The following is a 15,114-nucleotide window of genomic DNA, read 5'->3' as shown; positions in this document are numbered from 1 at the left end:
TGGTCCAAAGTTATGCACTGTGCCCCCCCCCCCCCCCCCCCCCCCCATGAGGTCCTACATGCTGCTGACTCAGCACATTCGGTGTTGACCTGCATTTGTCTGCTAATCATCTCGCTGCATGTTCCTGTTTGCAGGTTGTGCGCTTGAGATGCAAACTTCTCAACCTTAAAACGATCAAGAAAAAGGAACTTCTGTCTACCCAAACCATCACACTCCTGTCAAAGAGCTGATGGAAAACATCTCCAGGTTCCTCAAGTTAAAGATGTGGGGTCTTTGAAGGTCCATAAAAACAAAGCGGGGATGTCGGGCAATTCTGGTCCGATAAACATGCAGCAGCATGCAGCCAGGCAGGAGTAACAATGGGATCTGGAGCGGCACTAAGCTATTAATGGCAAGAGTGGCTGAGGAAGAAATGAGGAGCTGGTTTAACTGCTTTGAGGGCCGCCAGAGGGCTCTGGGAGCTGAAAATGAAAGGCGATGAAGAGCTCTCTCCTCCTCCTCCTCCTCCTCTGCCCGTCTGCAGCAGCTCTGAGTGCCTAAAGCCACAGTGTCAATGTTTTGTGTGGTTGCATGCAGTGTCAAAGGAGCAAAACGACAGCGCTTTTCTTTTTCTTTAGCTCGACTCTGCTCCTTCAGAAATGTGCACCTTTCTGATTTGAGGTGGTTTGGAAGGATTGGCGCCATCAGTGCTGCAGGACGGCGTTTAAAAAAAACCCACGCAGGAGGATCCGCAGCCACAGATGAGGCCACGCTCGTCTTCCCTGACCAGAAAAAAGATTCATCTTTTTGTCCAACTTGCATTGGTTCTTGCAACCCAAACAGAGCAGATGACGTTTATGTCGAGTCCCCTGACGTCCGTCATCAAGAGAAGATGTCTTTTTGCTCCGAGGTTTATAAAACTTGTATGTCGGCGCTAAAAGAAAAGATCAGGGAGACTAAAAATGTATAATTCATGAGCGTTCTAGTGGCCACTTTACCATTTTATGTGATTCTCAGTGAAGTCACATGGTCACAATAAGCCCTGATTGAAGATCACTCCAATCAAAACCGCTTTGGAATCCAAATTTGTTTTTAGATTTTCACTTGAAGTAAAACAATGGAAACTTAGACGAGGGTGACTTCATTCCCCAGAGATTTCCCCACAAATGCAACAAGTTAGAGAGCCGCCCTGGGTCCCAAAGCTCAGTCTGAAAGCAAATTCAGGTGAGGAAGAGGAGGAGGAGGAAGAAGGAGGGTTTCTGGGCGCAGAGGAAGAGGCGCTCATCTTTGACAGGTTTTCCTCAGGAGCGGCTCAAATCCTGCTGAGGAGTTTCTCTGATGTGTCATCCCTCATGTTTCATGAGTTCAGGTGAAAAGCATTCTGGGAGGAGGAAGGGGGGGGGGGCATTCCAAAGACTTCAGAAACAATGAAATAAAAAAAAACAGTTATCAGTGATGCCTCAAACAAAGATGATGCATTAAAAATGGATGTTTTTCCTTGAAAAAGCTTGGGGGGGGGGGCATAAAAGCATCATCAGGTCAGAATATGAAAACAGCCTCTTTGTGGTCGCATCAACCTGATCCCTGAACGAGGTTAATGACGGTCAGAGGAAACGAGCATCGAGTTTCTACCTTTCCGCCGAAGCGTCGTGGAGACGAAGACAACCAATCACTGCGCAGATGATGTCAGCTGACGTCTGTCTGTGCGCTTTAGGCCCGGCGTCGTAGGTGTGGCGTGAGATGGAAGGAAAGCTGTGGATCAGGCCTCTGGTTTCTGAATCCAAGTCTGTTACACGGATGTCACCAGAGGTTCTGATGGGTTCAGATGCTGGTATTTATGGAGTTCTGGAGTTTGTTTTTTCCTTTCTGTTCAAATCTGATCACAGTAAACCAGTTTGGTCTGGATCCGCTGCATTTCGGTTCCTTTGGCTCAGTCGTGTTTGACTGTCAGCTGTTGTTCGGCTGGACGCCTTTTCCATATTTTGGGTTTTTATTTTTTTTGTCTGAAGCTGAACTTGTTGTTTATCCTGTTTCAGTTTAGTTAATCGTTTTATTATTACGGGTCATCCATTCTAATAATGTTATATAAATATCAGTTTAAATTAGAATAGAATGAGTAAAACTTCTTAAATTCTCTCAAAGTTGACTGACTGTAACACTTTAGTAAAGCTCATACTGTGGGCCAAGTGAATGCTTGATGGTGATTGGCTGCAGGGTTTCCTAAAGAGTAACACTGGACTCCTGTAAAAGGAGTTCCGGGTTGCCAAAACAAAAGTTCCGGTCTCGTGGTCTTCATGTTCTACATCACTGCACTGCAGTTGGTAACCGGAACACAAAAACTAGAGCTGGAATAGAGTCTTGAATTTGTCGAGTTTAGTCTCGACGTGGCATTCAGCGGCAGTAACTCGTGTCTTAACTCGGACTGTAGCCCTCTGACTCGGAAAGACTTGGTAATTTTAAAGTTTGAAAAGTACATTGACCAAGCCGCGCCGTGAGCTCTCTGTCTCTGTTTGTGTTCATCCACGTGTGATGTCGGCTCAACATCCAATCCAATTTTAAACTGAACGATAGAAAACAATACAACAATGGGATCAAAGCCTCAGACTTTGGTCCAAATGTCCTCCAGTCTGGTTCCAAATGTTCAAGTTCAGCTTCCGTCTCTGTTGTTTGATGGTCGACCGCTTAACTCAAAACGTCCAAACTCATTTATACGATCTTTGTTTGTTAGAGAACTGTTTCCAACATCTCACAAACATCATTCTATGTCACAGCATTACACAAAAGAAGAAATAAGCAAGTTGAGATCTCAGTTTATTAGATATCCAATTTTTCCAAAATACAAAGAAATCCATTTTAAAATAATGAATGCAGTCCATCCATGCAAGGAACTACTATTTATACGTTTGGGTTTTCCAGAATATAACTGCTCTTTTTGTGACATAAATATAAAAACACTTTTTGATGTATATTTGTTTAAAGTTTTTGGGAGGATTTTCTTTCTTGGTGCTCCTCAAAGTTTCCTTTTCCTATTTCTATTCAAATACAAAAGCACATCATAGTATTTGGAGTAGTTTCTGGTGATAATCTATTTGATTCGACATTCAATACTTTATTAATATCTGGGAAATGTTTCATTCATAAGAGCAGATTTTCAAAAACCAAACCATTATTCAATACATTTCATTAAGAGATCAGTTTGTATTTTAAATCTCTGAAATTAATTAAAAAACAAAAAAGCAATAAAATTGTCTATTTTCATTGAAGATCACATGTTGTATGACAATCCTTAGTATTTTAAACTACAATTTTAATATTGTTTATTTTATTTGTATTTTATTCTTTTTTATTTCTTTCTGTTGTAGCAATGTGTATATGTGTGTTTGAAGTTCAATAATAATAATAAAAAACATTGCAGGTATGTTTACTGCATCCACCTGCAGACAAATAGATTCCATAGTTCGGTAAAGTTAGAAAAATATTCGGATTTCCGGGCTCCATAATTCTTCTGATAAACGTTTAAATGTTAAAAAAAAAAAATCCAATCAGGTCCACGTTGGTTTGGTCCACTGATGGCGTACAGTCAATGGATTGATCCGAAAATCCAACCAATCAGATTGCAGGGAACTAATCTGTCACTCAAAGTTAGCGCCAGTTTCTGTTCGCTGCGGTTGTTACGTTCCGGTAGAAAAGTTTTGAGTGTGTCAACAAAAACCGGCTTGCCGTTTGCAGAACATGCGGATAAACGATTACCGGCAGAAATCCAACAACGACCAACGCCGTCCGACTCCTGAATGACGTAAAGATCGGTGAGTTCTGAAAGAAAGCTGCTGCTAGCTTATCGGCTAATCGCTAGCTGGAGGGAAAAGATGGAAAAGTTACCCAGAATTCACAGAGCTGTTTACGTAGGCGTTTTTTTGGGTGCTTCTGTTTTGTGGTGTTGTGTTTTGGTAAAGAGGCCGCTTTTCTCTCGAGGGGTCTCAGTTCCTTTTCAATATTTGCTGTTTTTTTGTATTTTTATTTTTCATGTTTTTACATATACTGCTTCAAGGGTTTCTGCTGTGTGTGTGTGCGTGCATGCGTGCGTGCGCGCCTGTGTTTTTGGTTTCACCTGTCATCATGAGGCGTTTACTGGTTTTTGTTGTAGTTTTTGTCATAGAGAAATATTTTTTTGGGTTTCTGCATGATTGCAAAACAATGACTTGGTCCCACCTCTGTCAGAAACTTGATGGAGCTCCATTATTGGAGTTTATCACAACGGTATGACGACTGTAGAAAATCAAATCAACTGATGACATACCCATTCAATATCAAATGTTACAATCAATGGCGTGACTTAAAATCCAGGACTTACTTTAACTACAATTTTTTTTTAAATAATTGAAAAAAAAACAGGCACGAAGGGGTTAAGTTTAAGTAGTTTGTCTGTCCTCCTATTTTACCTGCAGCACACACACAGCACTCCCACACCTCCATACATGGGTGGGGTCGGGGGGGGGCGGCCGGTCTTCACCCGCCTGGTCCTCTCAGGGCGGCCGGGCTTATGGGTGTCCTGTCGGCTGCGGGAGGGGTCGGGCATGCGGCGCTGGGGGTCGGCCGGCTGGGGGGGGGGGGTTGCTGCTTGGCGGCGGGGGTAGGGAGGGTAACCAGATGATTGTGAGTATGTGTGTGTGAGTGCATGGGTAGGACCGACCTGGGGGCTGGCTCGCTGGGACCCTCTGGGGCTTTCCCTCCCCATCACAGAGAGGGGAGGGCACTAAGAGGGTTGGGGAGGGGGGGTCAGATATTATGGCGGGGGGGGTGGTAGTGCGTAGGGTTTTAGGGGGGTGGCTGTGGCTGTGGGTGCGTGGCGATCCCTGGGTTGCTAAGGTCGCGGGCCTGGGCTGGCTTGCGGGGACGGGGCGCCGGTCGGGTGGTGGCCGGCTCTTGGGTTCCGGGGGCCCTGGCTTCGTCCCTGGCCTTTGTCTCGGTGTCCGGCGCCCGGTGGCCCCCATGGCTGCCGCCTGGTACGGCTAAGCGCTCCTGTCTTGTGGCCTGGGGGCCGGACACTGGGTTCGCTTGTGCCTCTGGGCATTGGGGGGGGCCCCTGTAGGGGGGCCCTCTCTGTGCCTGGCTGGTGGGGTGGGCGGTCCCCTCCTCCTCCCCTCCCGGGCTGCCTGGGTCCGGATGCTGGGGGGGCTTCTGGCCTGGGGGGCTCTCCTCCCCTCTCCTGGTCTGGCTGGGTAGGATCTGGCTCCCTTTATGAACACACGGTTCACATCGGCAGCATGCATGTATCTCCACCCCCACGTGCACGTGCACACTCCACACTGCTCCCTGTCTGCTTCATCCCTCCTCCTTACCTACAGTGTATTGATGGACAGTTTTTTTTTCTCGCTCATCTTAGTGTCAGATTTTCACCTTTGATGTAACATTCGTCTTTCCAGCAGATCTGGTATAATTGTTACAGCTTAAATTAATAACTTAGTCAAATCAGTGCTTGTATCTCCCACCTTTTCACCTTTCTTCCTTTTACTCTCTTCCACCCTCCCCTCACATTCTTCCCCTCTCCCTCCCCACACACACTAAATGTAACAAATAAATAAAAAATAATACGACAAAAAGGGGTTTATACAAATCTACACTCTAGTTTCTTGAAGCTATATAACCTCTTTTTGTGATAGTAAAACCTGTCCAACACAAAAAGCCTTCAGCTCTAATCTGTTTGCTCAGCTGTTGGACAGAACAAGTTAAAAAAAGAAAAAAAAAAAAAAAAAAAAAAAAAAGTAGTTTGTCTGTCTTGTTTCTTCGAAACTTTAGCTTCATCATCTGAACAAAAACAGCACTAAGAAGTGAACTTTCCCCCTAAAATGATGCTTTGGATCATGATGTTTAGCATATTTACGACTTTCCTCCAGTTTTAGTCCTCATACACCAGCAGGACGTTCTGTAGTCGTTACCATGACAACGCGTCAGAGCACGTTGGCCAGTACATGTAAAGATTAACTAGATTAAAGTGATTTAATATTTGTGTCTTTCGGACTTGACCGTGGGATAAAGCCCTGAATGAATGGGCTTTGCAGGAAGCAACTGTCTGACGCGCCTCTGCGTTCTGATGACGGACACCTCGTCGGGTATCGGCCCTTATTTAAACAGTCGTTTCCTTTATAAAAACATTCTGTTGAATTCATTTTCTCCTTGTTAAATTTCACACAGCTATTGCGATGCTGTTGAGGGTCGTGTGGATAAAATTCAGCACGGCAAGATCACCATTTTAAAACATTTTCTTCTAATGTTCTTATTTAATACAATTCCAATATTTTACAAAGCTCTGATCTCAAAACTAGTGGAAACACAAACTGTTAACCAACTTCTGTAGTGAGCAAAGATGAACAGTGAGGTGTGTAAAAATAAAGTCTCTGCAGTGGTCTTAAGGTCCGTCTGTTTGTCTGATGACCAAACACGAAAAGACGCGTAAGAGGAACCAGAAACTGTTTTTTCTTGGAATAATTAGTCATAAGGCCAAACTGTTAATTTGCGTAGCTGCTGCAGGTGTTTGTGTGCACAGCAGTTAGCGGCGGTTCAATTCTTTGTCTGACGGGAAAGTGGGCAGAAAGAACCAGAAGGACGCAGGTCACGGTGGAGATCCTGTCCAACGCCCCCCCTCAAGCCATCAAAGTGATGCAAAGCAACCACGATGATGGTTTGAATGACAAAAACACAAAGCTGGTGTGATGTACAAATAACGGCACGTTCGTCTGTCAGGCCGAAAGCCGCCGAGGACGAGAGGAAAACAAAGGAGATGTGATTTGCTCCAGGAGAGGATGGAGGTGGCTCCACGGAAACTCATTTATGCAAAAGGCTTATTCATAAAAATTCATCGCCGCACATGTGCACGCCGTCCTCATAAAGACAGAAACGGCAAAGAGCTTTAGACGGCACACCGACTGAATCTGCGGAAATGATCTTTTTAATCTATTAAGACATCTGAGCCCCCCAGTCCGGGAATGAAAAAGGAAACAAAAGGAGGAAAAGCGGAAATGAAAAAGATGCAAAACCTCACAACATATACACACTTGCATATATGCAATATTCTCTACCACTTAGGGGTGTGGACTCTAAAGGAATAACTGTCTGCTGCTTGTAGAATGAGCCCAGACTTGTGGCTTCACGCAGGTCATGATAAAAAACCAACGTTTCAGCCGGACACGTTTGATTTGCTTAAAGTGAAGCAGAGTTTGTTTGCCCCAATAATCTGGGACAAATTTTCAGTCTGACTCTGGACCGGGACCAGGAACCGTTCTCGAACCCGTCTCCTTAGCCGGGCTCTGGTTGTTTCATATCAGAATGAGCTTCAGTTTGCTCACAGTTCCTCAGTCTGAATAGGCTATGTGCTCGCAGTAGAACAACCAAAACGGCCATCGTAGCCGGTCATAACGGGATGTAAACTAGGGCTGGGTTGATAAAATTAATCGATTTGAATCGATGCAAGCTTAAGAAATCAATAGTTAATCCATAAAAGTAGAGAGAGATCTCATATGACTTTCCTTTACGGGTGACCTAATGCATAACAGTTAAACAGTTAAACCGTCTGATAGCTTGATGCTAATGTATAATAGAATTTCCCATAGAACGGCTAATGCTAACGCTCAGTCGACCTAAACATACATTGCTGACTAAATGAACAGCTTTATAGACTCACAGGCAGGAATTTTCCAAGGAAACATTTTTTAAAAGTAACCATTTGTGGTCTAAAGCAATGGTCTCCAATGGACCCCCGTGCCGCAGACTGATACCATAATAGGCAAAAAAAAAGTTTTATTTTTAAACTAATATTTTTGTAGAAGCTTTTTTAATTTTGAAAAATAGGTTTTTCAGAAACCGGAAGTAAAAAAAATATTAAATGCCGACTTCAGCACATGGATTGCAAAGCAGTCTAACAGAATGGAGGCGGGAATGATTGGTTGGTCATTATGTTCCTCAAAAACACGAGATCAAATTGAACGGGAGTGTTCTTTGTTGTGTTTTTACTGGATGTATAGAAATTAAAATAAAATGTATTCAATCTCCATCATTTATGCTTTAATTAGGAACAGAAGATCAGGATCAACAAAACATAACAGATAAAAACTCAAAGATTTTGACACTTTAAACAATGTCACCTATAGATTATTGAGAAAACAATTACACGCAACTTTTTTCTGTCAACTTCCTGGTTAACTTCAGCAGAAAACAAATCCTAAATGTCTCTGTTACTTTAGATCCTTTAACAACACATCCTGAAAATGTTCTCCAGTTTTTCCATCCTCTGACTGCATGTATGACCAGAAGATAGTAAATGAAGACACAGCAACACCTCAGTAAAAAAATAGGATTTATGTGCCTTAATTTATAATCAGATTTGATGGAGAAGGAAAGTGTTGCTTGTTGTTTTCAGGATTTGGTGACTCTTCAGGCTTTACAGCAGAAAATGAGGTTTGTCAAACCACATGAACCTCACAACCACTGTGGACAAATCCAGCAGAAACCTGATCCAAAAGGAATAGAACCATCAGGCAGAAGACAGGCTGATAATCCCCAGAAAGTCTCCATTTTCCCTGAGATTCTTCTCTGAAAGTGTAAAAAGGTTACAGCCGAAGCTTTATTATTCTCTGTTTATTCAAGCCAATGAGGCGAAGGGTTAGCGGCGCTTTGCCCTCTTGAGATAAGATCTGTCTAGGTTGATGTGGCGCTTGAATAATGCATCAGAGATGATGACCCCCTCCCCGCCATCCCTGACCGAGAGGTGGACAGAAATAACTCTGACGTCATTCTGAAACCGTCGTGGTTCCAGACGGCACAGAGGCAGAATATCAAGCCTGAAGAGCTTCTCCGGGATCAGCTTCACCTCCCCGTCTCTGTGCAGGGGGGGGGGCACATCTGTGTCACTCTCCTCGTCTCTCTTGTCTTTTCACGCCAACGTGACGGGCATCCGTTATCACCCGGGGGGAGAGGCGCACTCTGGGGTGTACCCTATTTTTAACCAACAGAAGTATCTTTTCACGTGAACCCAAAGGCAAAATGAGTTCCTTCAATCACCGTTTAATTCATGGAAATCTGGATTACCGTTAATGCTTCTAAAAATATAATTTACCGTCCTGCTCGCCGTTAGTGGCACCCCTTCATGTTTTGACTTTGGCCAAGACCCTGACCCCCACCTTGCCTCTGGTGGAAGTGTTCGGCGCCGCCATCAGTGTGTAAATGGAACTGCGACTGTAAAGCGCTTTGGGCCTTCGAGGAAGGTAGAAAAGCGCTACACAAGTAAACGGCATTTACCAATACCCTTTGGCAGCTATTACGGCGTCCAAACGTTTCGTTTCTCCGTCTATAAGCTTCTTGCACTTCTCGGGTGGCATTTTCTCCCAGATTACTTTTGCAACATCCTCAGGCTCTTGCAGATTTGTCAATAAAGCCCCACTTTGTTTAGTGTGGGGTGTATGGTACTTGTTGACACCAGACTTTTCCAGGTCAGTCTTTACATGTTTAAAGTGGTGTTTTTTTCCCCCCACCATTCTCACCAACCTTCGACAACTTCTGTCATAATTTCTCCTCCGTCCAGTGAGGTTTTTGACATTTCCATGGCGAGAAATCGTCCCAATAACATTTCGCACTGTTGAAACAGGAATACTCAGGTCTTTGGGAATGGCCTTATCCTCTTGGAGCGATCTTGTGCTTGCAATAATTGTACTTCTGGTGTCTTTAGAGAGCTCTTTTGTCTTTACCATTGTGACACATGAAGAGGGAATAACAGGTGACTTTTTAACAGACCAAAATGGTCATTCATTGGCTAACTGATGTTATATTAATCATCCTAGGTGATCCTTATTTGTGATTTGCTCAAGCTGAGCCAAATCGGGTTTCCACGCTGATTGGCAGCAATGGAGGCCAATACCATTGACGCGGCGAACATTATGTTTTTTCCGTTCTCCTTATGATCTTTTTAAATCTTCCTGTTTTGTATCAAACACAAGGCTGTCTGTTGTCAAATGTTTCACTCAATAATTTCAAGATATTCCACAATATATGTACATAAACGTGACGGATACCAGTGATGGTGAGCAGGACTCTATTAATATTTTGTCCCTCAAATAGGAACCAATCGAGAACCGTCCTCTATAACCGGCTTAAAACTTTTAAAGCATCAATTTACATGTTTTGCACAATCGTGATGTTAACCGACCACCACAAACAGCTTTATACACTCTAAGTGCTCCAGGAAACACAAGGCTGTGGCTTCAAGCTCTTTCTGGTGAAGGAAAAGACGCTGCAGCCTGCAGACATGCAGCAGAGCGAGGCGCTGATTGGTCCTTGGCACATTCAACCAAACCAACAAAAAAAAAGAATCAAAGCTAAAATAGAAAGTTAGCGCTGCTCCCACGTGAACCTGGAGTCTGGTTTGATGAGCTTCAGCATTCTCAGTTCACACACAGATCATTGAGGGAGAAGCTGATCCGTGAGTTTGCCTCCAGCAGAGATGACCTCTGGAAGTGACCTTTAGACGGCCCTCTGAGCGCCGCTGCCAGGAATTTAATGAGAACAAAACACTTTTGCTTTTATGCTCAGGAAAATGCAGAACTGACGTTCAGATGACAGTTTTCAACTTGTTCTTAAGTCCTGAAGAACCACAAAATGCTTCTGATGTCCTTGTTAAATTTTTGACAGTAAAAAAACGTTCCCAATGGTGTTTTAATTATGATTATGGAGTGTTTAAACAAAAATCCCACTTCCTAAATGGGGATGTCCATTGGTGCAGAGTTGGGTAGCTCCTCATTTGTTCTCTTACATTAGAAAAATGCCACAACATGAACACGTATAAACTCAAAACACACTATTTTCATCAGAGGAGGGACTTTAAACATAAACCCAGAGGAGCGTTGTTCCATTTTGACGTTTTTCCAGCTTAAAGCTTATTTTGTTTTAATAAGTTAACTGTCCCGATAAGGATTGTAAAGCACAGCCTGTCGGGTCTTTCTTTTGTTGTTTTGACCCGCCCTCGTAGTTCCCGACCAATGAATGTAGAGATCTTAAGTCACATTGTTTTGTTTACAAGCTTTGGTCGGGAACAGAATGGTCTGCCGGACGCCGGTCTGAATACAGACCTGAATTCTGTATTTACTCTGAATTTAGACCTGTTAAAGAAAATGGTTGGACGTCACACTGTTGAAGCATCTACTCAACGTTTTCTTTTGTAAATATAAACCGTTATTTTTGAAAAAGCCTGAATTGATCTTTAAGACTTTTTAAATCCTAAATTTATGATGTTGTTCTCATAAAGTTTAAAGTCTTTTTCAAATCCTTTTTTCTCATATAAGATTTCTTTATTCATTTCCTCTTATGGGGGTCTCAACCCTCCGTCATAATGAAACCATAGAGGAGCATTTTGGGTTTGTTTGCTCTGCAGTTCAGAGGAGTTGGCCTCCGTCTCGTCCCTCTGATGTTGAACTTTCTTCTTAACGGCGGTAAAAGAACAGACAGAGATAAAGCTCACGAACTCGCATGGCTTATTGTCTCAGCGTTCTTCATCACAGAATGTCCTGACTGCTCTGCTTCCACCTGTCAAACTATTTCAATATCAGCAGAAAAGCTCAGGTTTCTCCCTTTTTGAACAAAAATAAGTTTCCTTCCCTTTTTAATCGTTTTTTTTAGGCTTTCAGCAAAATAGTTCTGACAGTTTTACTGTTTATAGATCGCTATCTGGGTTGTGTGAAGGATTTTGGCGTTAAAAAAACTAAAAGCGGATCACCTCGAGAAATCTTCATGAAAACATCAGAAGTTAAGTTTGTCCGTTTTTAATGCCAATTCTTTCATTTTTTTCTAATTGTAATAGATTTTCATTTGAAACTGCGGCCTCTCAGCCTGGAGCTTTTGGTTTTTTCCCCTTCAGCAGCAGAAGCGAAGCTTTCTCTGTAGATATGGTCTGAAAATCCGAGGTGTTCAGAAGGAAGGAAATGTGATTCACATCTGAAAAGCTGTGAAATGGAGATCTGCAGGAGGCGATCGCTGCTGGAGCAGCAGGTGGAGGCGGCTTGACCTTTAACCACAAAGGGAGCTGATTGTCTGCAGGTGAACTCCAGAAACATACAAATCATTGGTCCTGCTGTTATGCAAAGAGCTGGAACGCGTGTGGATTCCTCTGCTTTCAGTTCATCAATCATGTTCTAAACGAGCCTCGAGTCATTGTTTTTGGGTGTTTGAAATATTCTAAATGTTACGTTTGCGTCTCCGTATGGACCTGTTATTGTGTCCGAGGTGAGGCCACAGCGGCGGTCGACACAGAAATGTCTTTGTGGAGAAGTGAACGAACCGTTGGAGTCACAGCTGGCATGGCAGAGGGGAAGATGAAAGAACGCAGAGTCCAGGTCCGGCCCGAGCTTTGAACCACCAGACAGGACAGACGGACTCGGGTCAGCTGCAGAAACGTCCCTTAAGGTGTTCATGAACGCAGTGTTGATGTTAAACCTCAATGGATACTGTGACATTATTGAATGCATTCAACGATTATCTTCTGTATTACTGTACTTAACACAAAAAAAAAAAAAATTATTTTATCTACACGTCATATGCAACAAAAACCGATCAGGCTGAAAATTGCAGTGTGACAAATATAAATATATAAAGAACTACTCAAAATAAAATGAAAAATTAAAAAAATGTTTTTTTTGAAAAAACAGAATATAACATTGCTAACCTTGCTGATCCCAATTCTCTGTTTGCATAACAAATCCAAGGGCATTAGGTTGAAATTTAGGTCTTAAAAGTTATGATTAAAATACATTTTTAGACTAAATTAACTATTAAACAAGTTGTAAAAAAAATCCGTCCGTCAGTCCATCCCTCCCTCCCTCCCTCCATCCATCCACAAACTTAAGACTCAAGTCAAACTTTTATAAATAAATAAATTGATAAAGGTGATCTGCCCCTTTGCCCCGACCCCCCATTGACATGTACACCCCATGACCCCACACTCAATGAACCCAGGCCTGTGATTACAAAAGAAATCACACGTCTGCTGCAGGTCAGACACAGAAAAGCGTCGCTCTGAACTGATAATCCTAAAATGATGATTTGGAAAAAGGGTTAAAAAGCAGAAGTTGCATGTTTACGACTTATTTTAGCACAAAAAACTGTATTTTTTCATGATAAAGAACTTTAATCCAGATAACAACCATCGTCTTGTTTGTTTATAATGTAATCATTTGATCAACCACTCATTGCTCAATCAATGAATCAATCTTCATTAACGAAACACCCATTATTGTCACAGACAAAGTGTTGAACATTAGAGTTCCCCTCGACTCACGTAAAACCCTTAAAACCAAACGTGGCTTTAACGTTAGGCTGACACTGACAGGAAGTCCCTGAATCCTCTTCGTCGGGAGGCGAGCGCTCTACACCAACGATGACGAGAAACCAGCTTTATACCAAACGTGTCGTTCTTCTCTGCCTCTGTAACATGTTTATATCCTAAACCTGACGGAAAGCAGTTTGAGTTTTTCTACAATCTGTTAAATCAGCCATGATATGAAAAAGTGGATTTATTTAGATTTTATGCATTTAGGTTCCAAAAAAAGGAAAAGGGTTTTGTGTTTTTAACACATGGAGATTTCTCTGTCTTTGAAAATGCAGGACACATCCAAAGCAAAAACCTAAAGCAAGTAAATCAATTAAAATCCCATTAAAGCCGGCACCATTATTGAGGTCATTACCGAGGGGGTTAGACGCCTGATGGTGATGGTGGATCAAACGGGATCTAATTAATTCATTTATTCATTAAGACGCTCCTCATGCAGGCAGTGGAATGGAAACGGAGTGAGTCAGACATCAAGTGCAACTCTCTGTGGCAACAACAAACCTTGACAAGAGGCGGGAAATGGGAACCTGGAACATCAAAGGGAAGCGGCGGCGGTGTGGGCCATTGGCTGATCTTCACAGGAGACTCCAACACACTGATGTTTTCCAGCACAACAACACGCCATGGCGGCTTTCTCTAGTAGGCGTCTGCGAAAGGCTGACAGGAAAGACGGGAAACTGCCAGAGCAGAGCGGCAAAAGAGGAAGCGGCTCAGTGCCAGTCTGGGCTTCATCTCCCACCAGTGAGATGTGATTAGGGAACGGCACACAACGATGGGTATTGATTCTTCCTCGGATGGCTCGGGGACCAGAGGCCAAGAAAATGTCAGCTGCTATGTTGCTTCCTTGGCCTGGAAGTGTTTGGATGAGGGGCAGGAAGGATGGGAAAGGTGTTGGGAGCAGGGGCGGGATACCGTAAGGGGAGAGTAGCAGGAAGCTGCCGCTGAATTTACCTTTAAAACTCTTTTGCTGCCCTTTTTTTCGGAGCGAGACAAAACCCTCGAGTACGGCGTTCAGTTCAGAACAATTTTTCCTTCTGTGCATCGCCGGGTCGCAGGTCAAGGAGGAGCGGGTGATCTGATTACAGATGACAGGGGGAGGAGCCTCCTCCACAGCAGCACGCCGTCCCCAATGAAAATCCGAGCTGCAGACCTTCGCTGTCCAGACCAGATCTCTGGACGGTAAAATCCTCATCAGCTGGGACGTTTGGCTTCACAAACTCAAATTAAGGGTTTTTTTGTTCTCATACAAGCGTGCAGTTAGTATTCTCAGGGAAAGAACAAAACATAAATAAGAAAAACAGAATATTGATTGTAGAGCAACAGTTAGTTGGAGGTAAAATATTCCCATTTATATTTAAAAAAAAAAGAGAAGAAACGCATGTTTTTTTTTGTGTTCTTACATCTAATGTCAAAAACCTGCGATTAAATTCTTTGTCGGAACTTTTATTAACTTCACAGCAGGTCTGGTCTTCACTCATCAGCCTCACCTGAACCGGATCTGCTGCCACCGATTCTACAAGAGCTTAAAGACCTTAAAAAATGAACGTTTGACTATAGAGGTCACATTTGACTCCTTAGAGGCCCTCATTTAAATACTACTGCAAACTGAATCTGTTTTTAAAGCATCACACATTAGTATTCAATTAAATTGTTTTTTTTCTAGAATAATTCGTTCCTCCTTCCCCAAATTATCAAACATTCTCTCATTTTTTCACATTTTAAAAGTTTGTTTGATTTGATTTGATTTATTGTTGTCAAAGCAATAAATA

General features: G+C 42.9%; 1 long non-coding RNA gene across 17 annotated transcripts in view; it reads left to right on the top strand.

Moving 5' to 3' along the window:
• Positions 1–1,379: 1,379 nt before the first annotated feature.
• Positions 1,380–15,114, top strand: part of LOC105354282 (uncharacterized) — a 37,308-nt gene continuing 23,573 nt past the window's right edge. For 5 of the 17 annotated variants that reach the window (XR_013656495.1, XR_013656496.1, XR_013656497.1 and 2 more), the window contains exon 1: positions 1,380–3,785. This is a non-coding gene — a long non-coding RNA (uncharacterized LOC105354282). The remainder of the gene's footprint in view (positions 3,786–15,114) is intronic. The other 12 variants (XR_013656498.1, XR_013656505.1, XR_013656502.1 and 9 more) reach the window with 7 other exon arrangements.

The sequence above is a fragment of the Oryzias latipes genome, chromosome 6 (genome assembly GCF_053564925.1).
Source record: "Oryzias latipes strain Hd-rR chromosome 6, Olatipes_Hd-rR_3.1".
Classification (NCBI taxonomy): domain Eukaryota; kingdom Metazoa; phylum Chordata; class Actinopteri; order Beloniformes; family Adrianichthyidae; genus Oryzias; species Oryzias latipes.
This window is presented reverse-complemented; position numbering and strand designations above follow the sequence as displayed.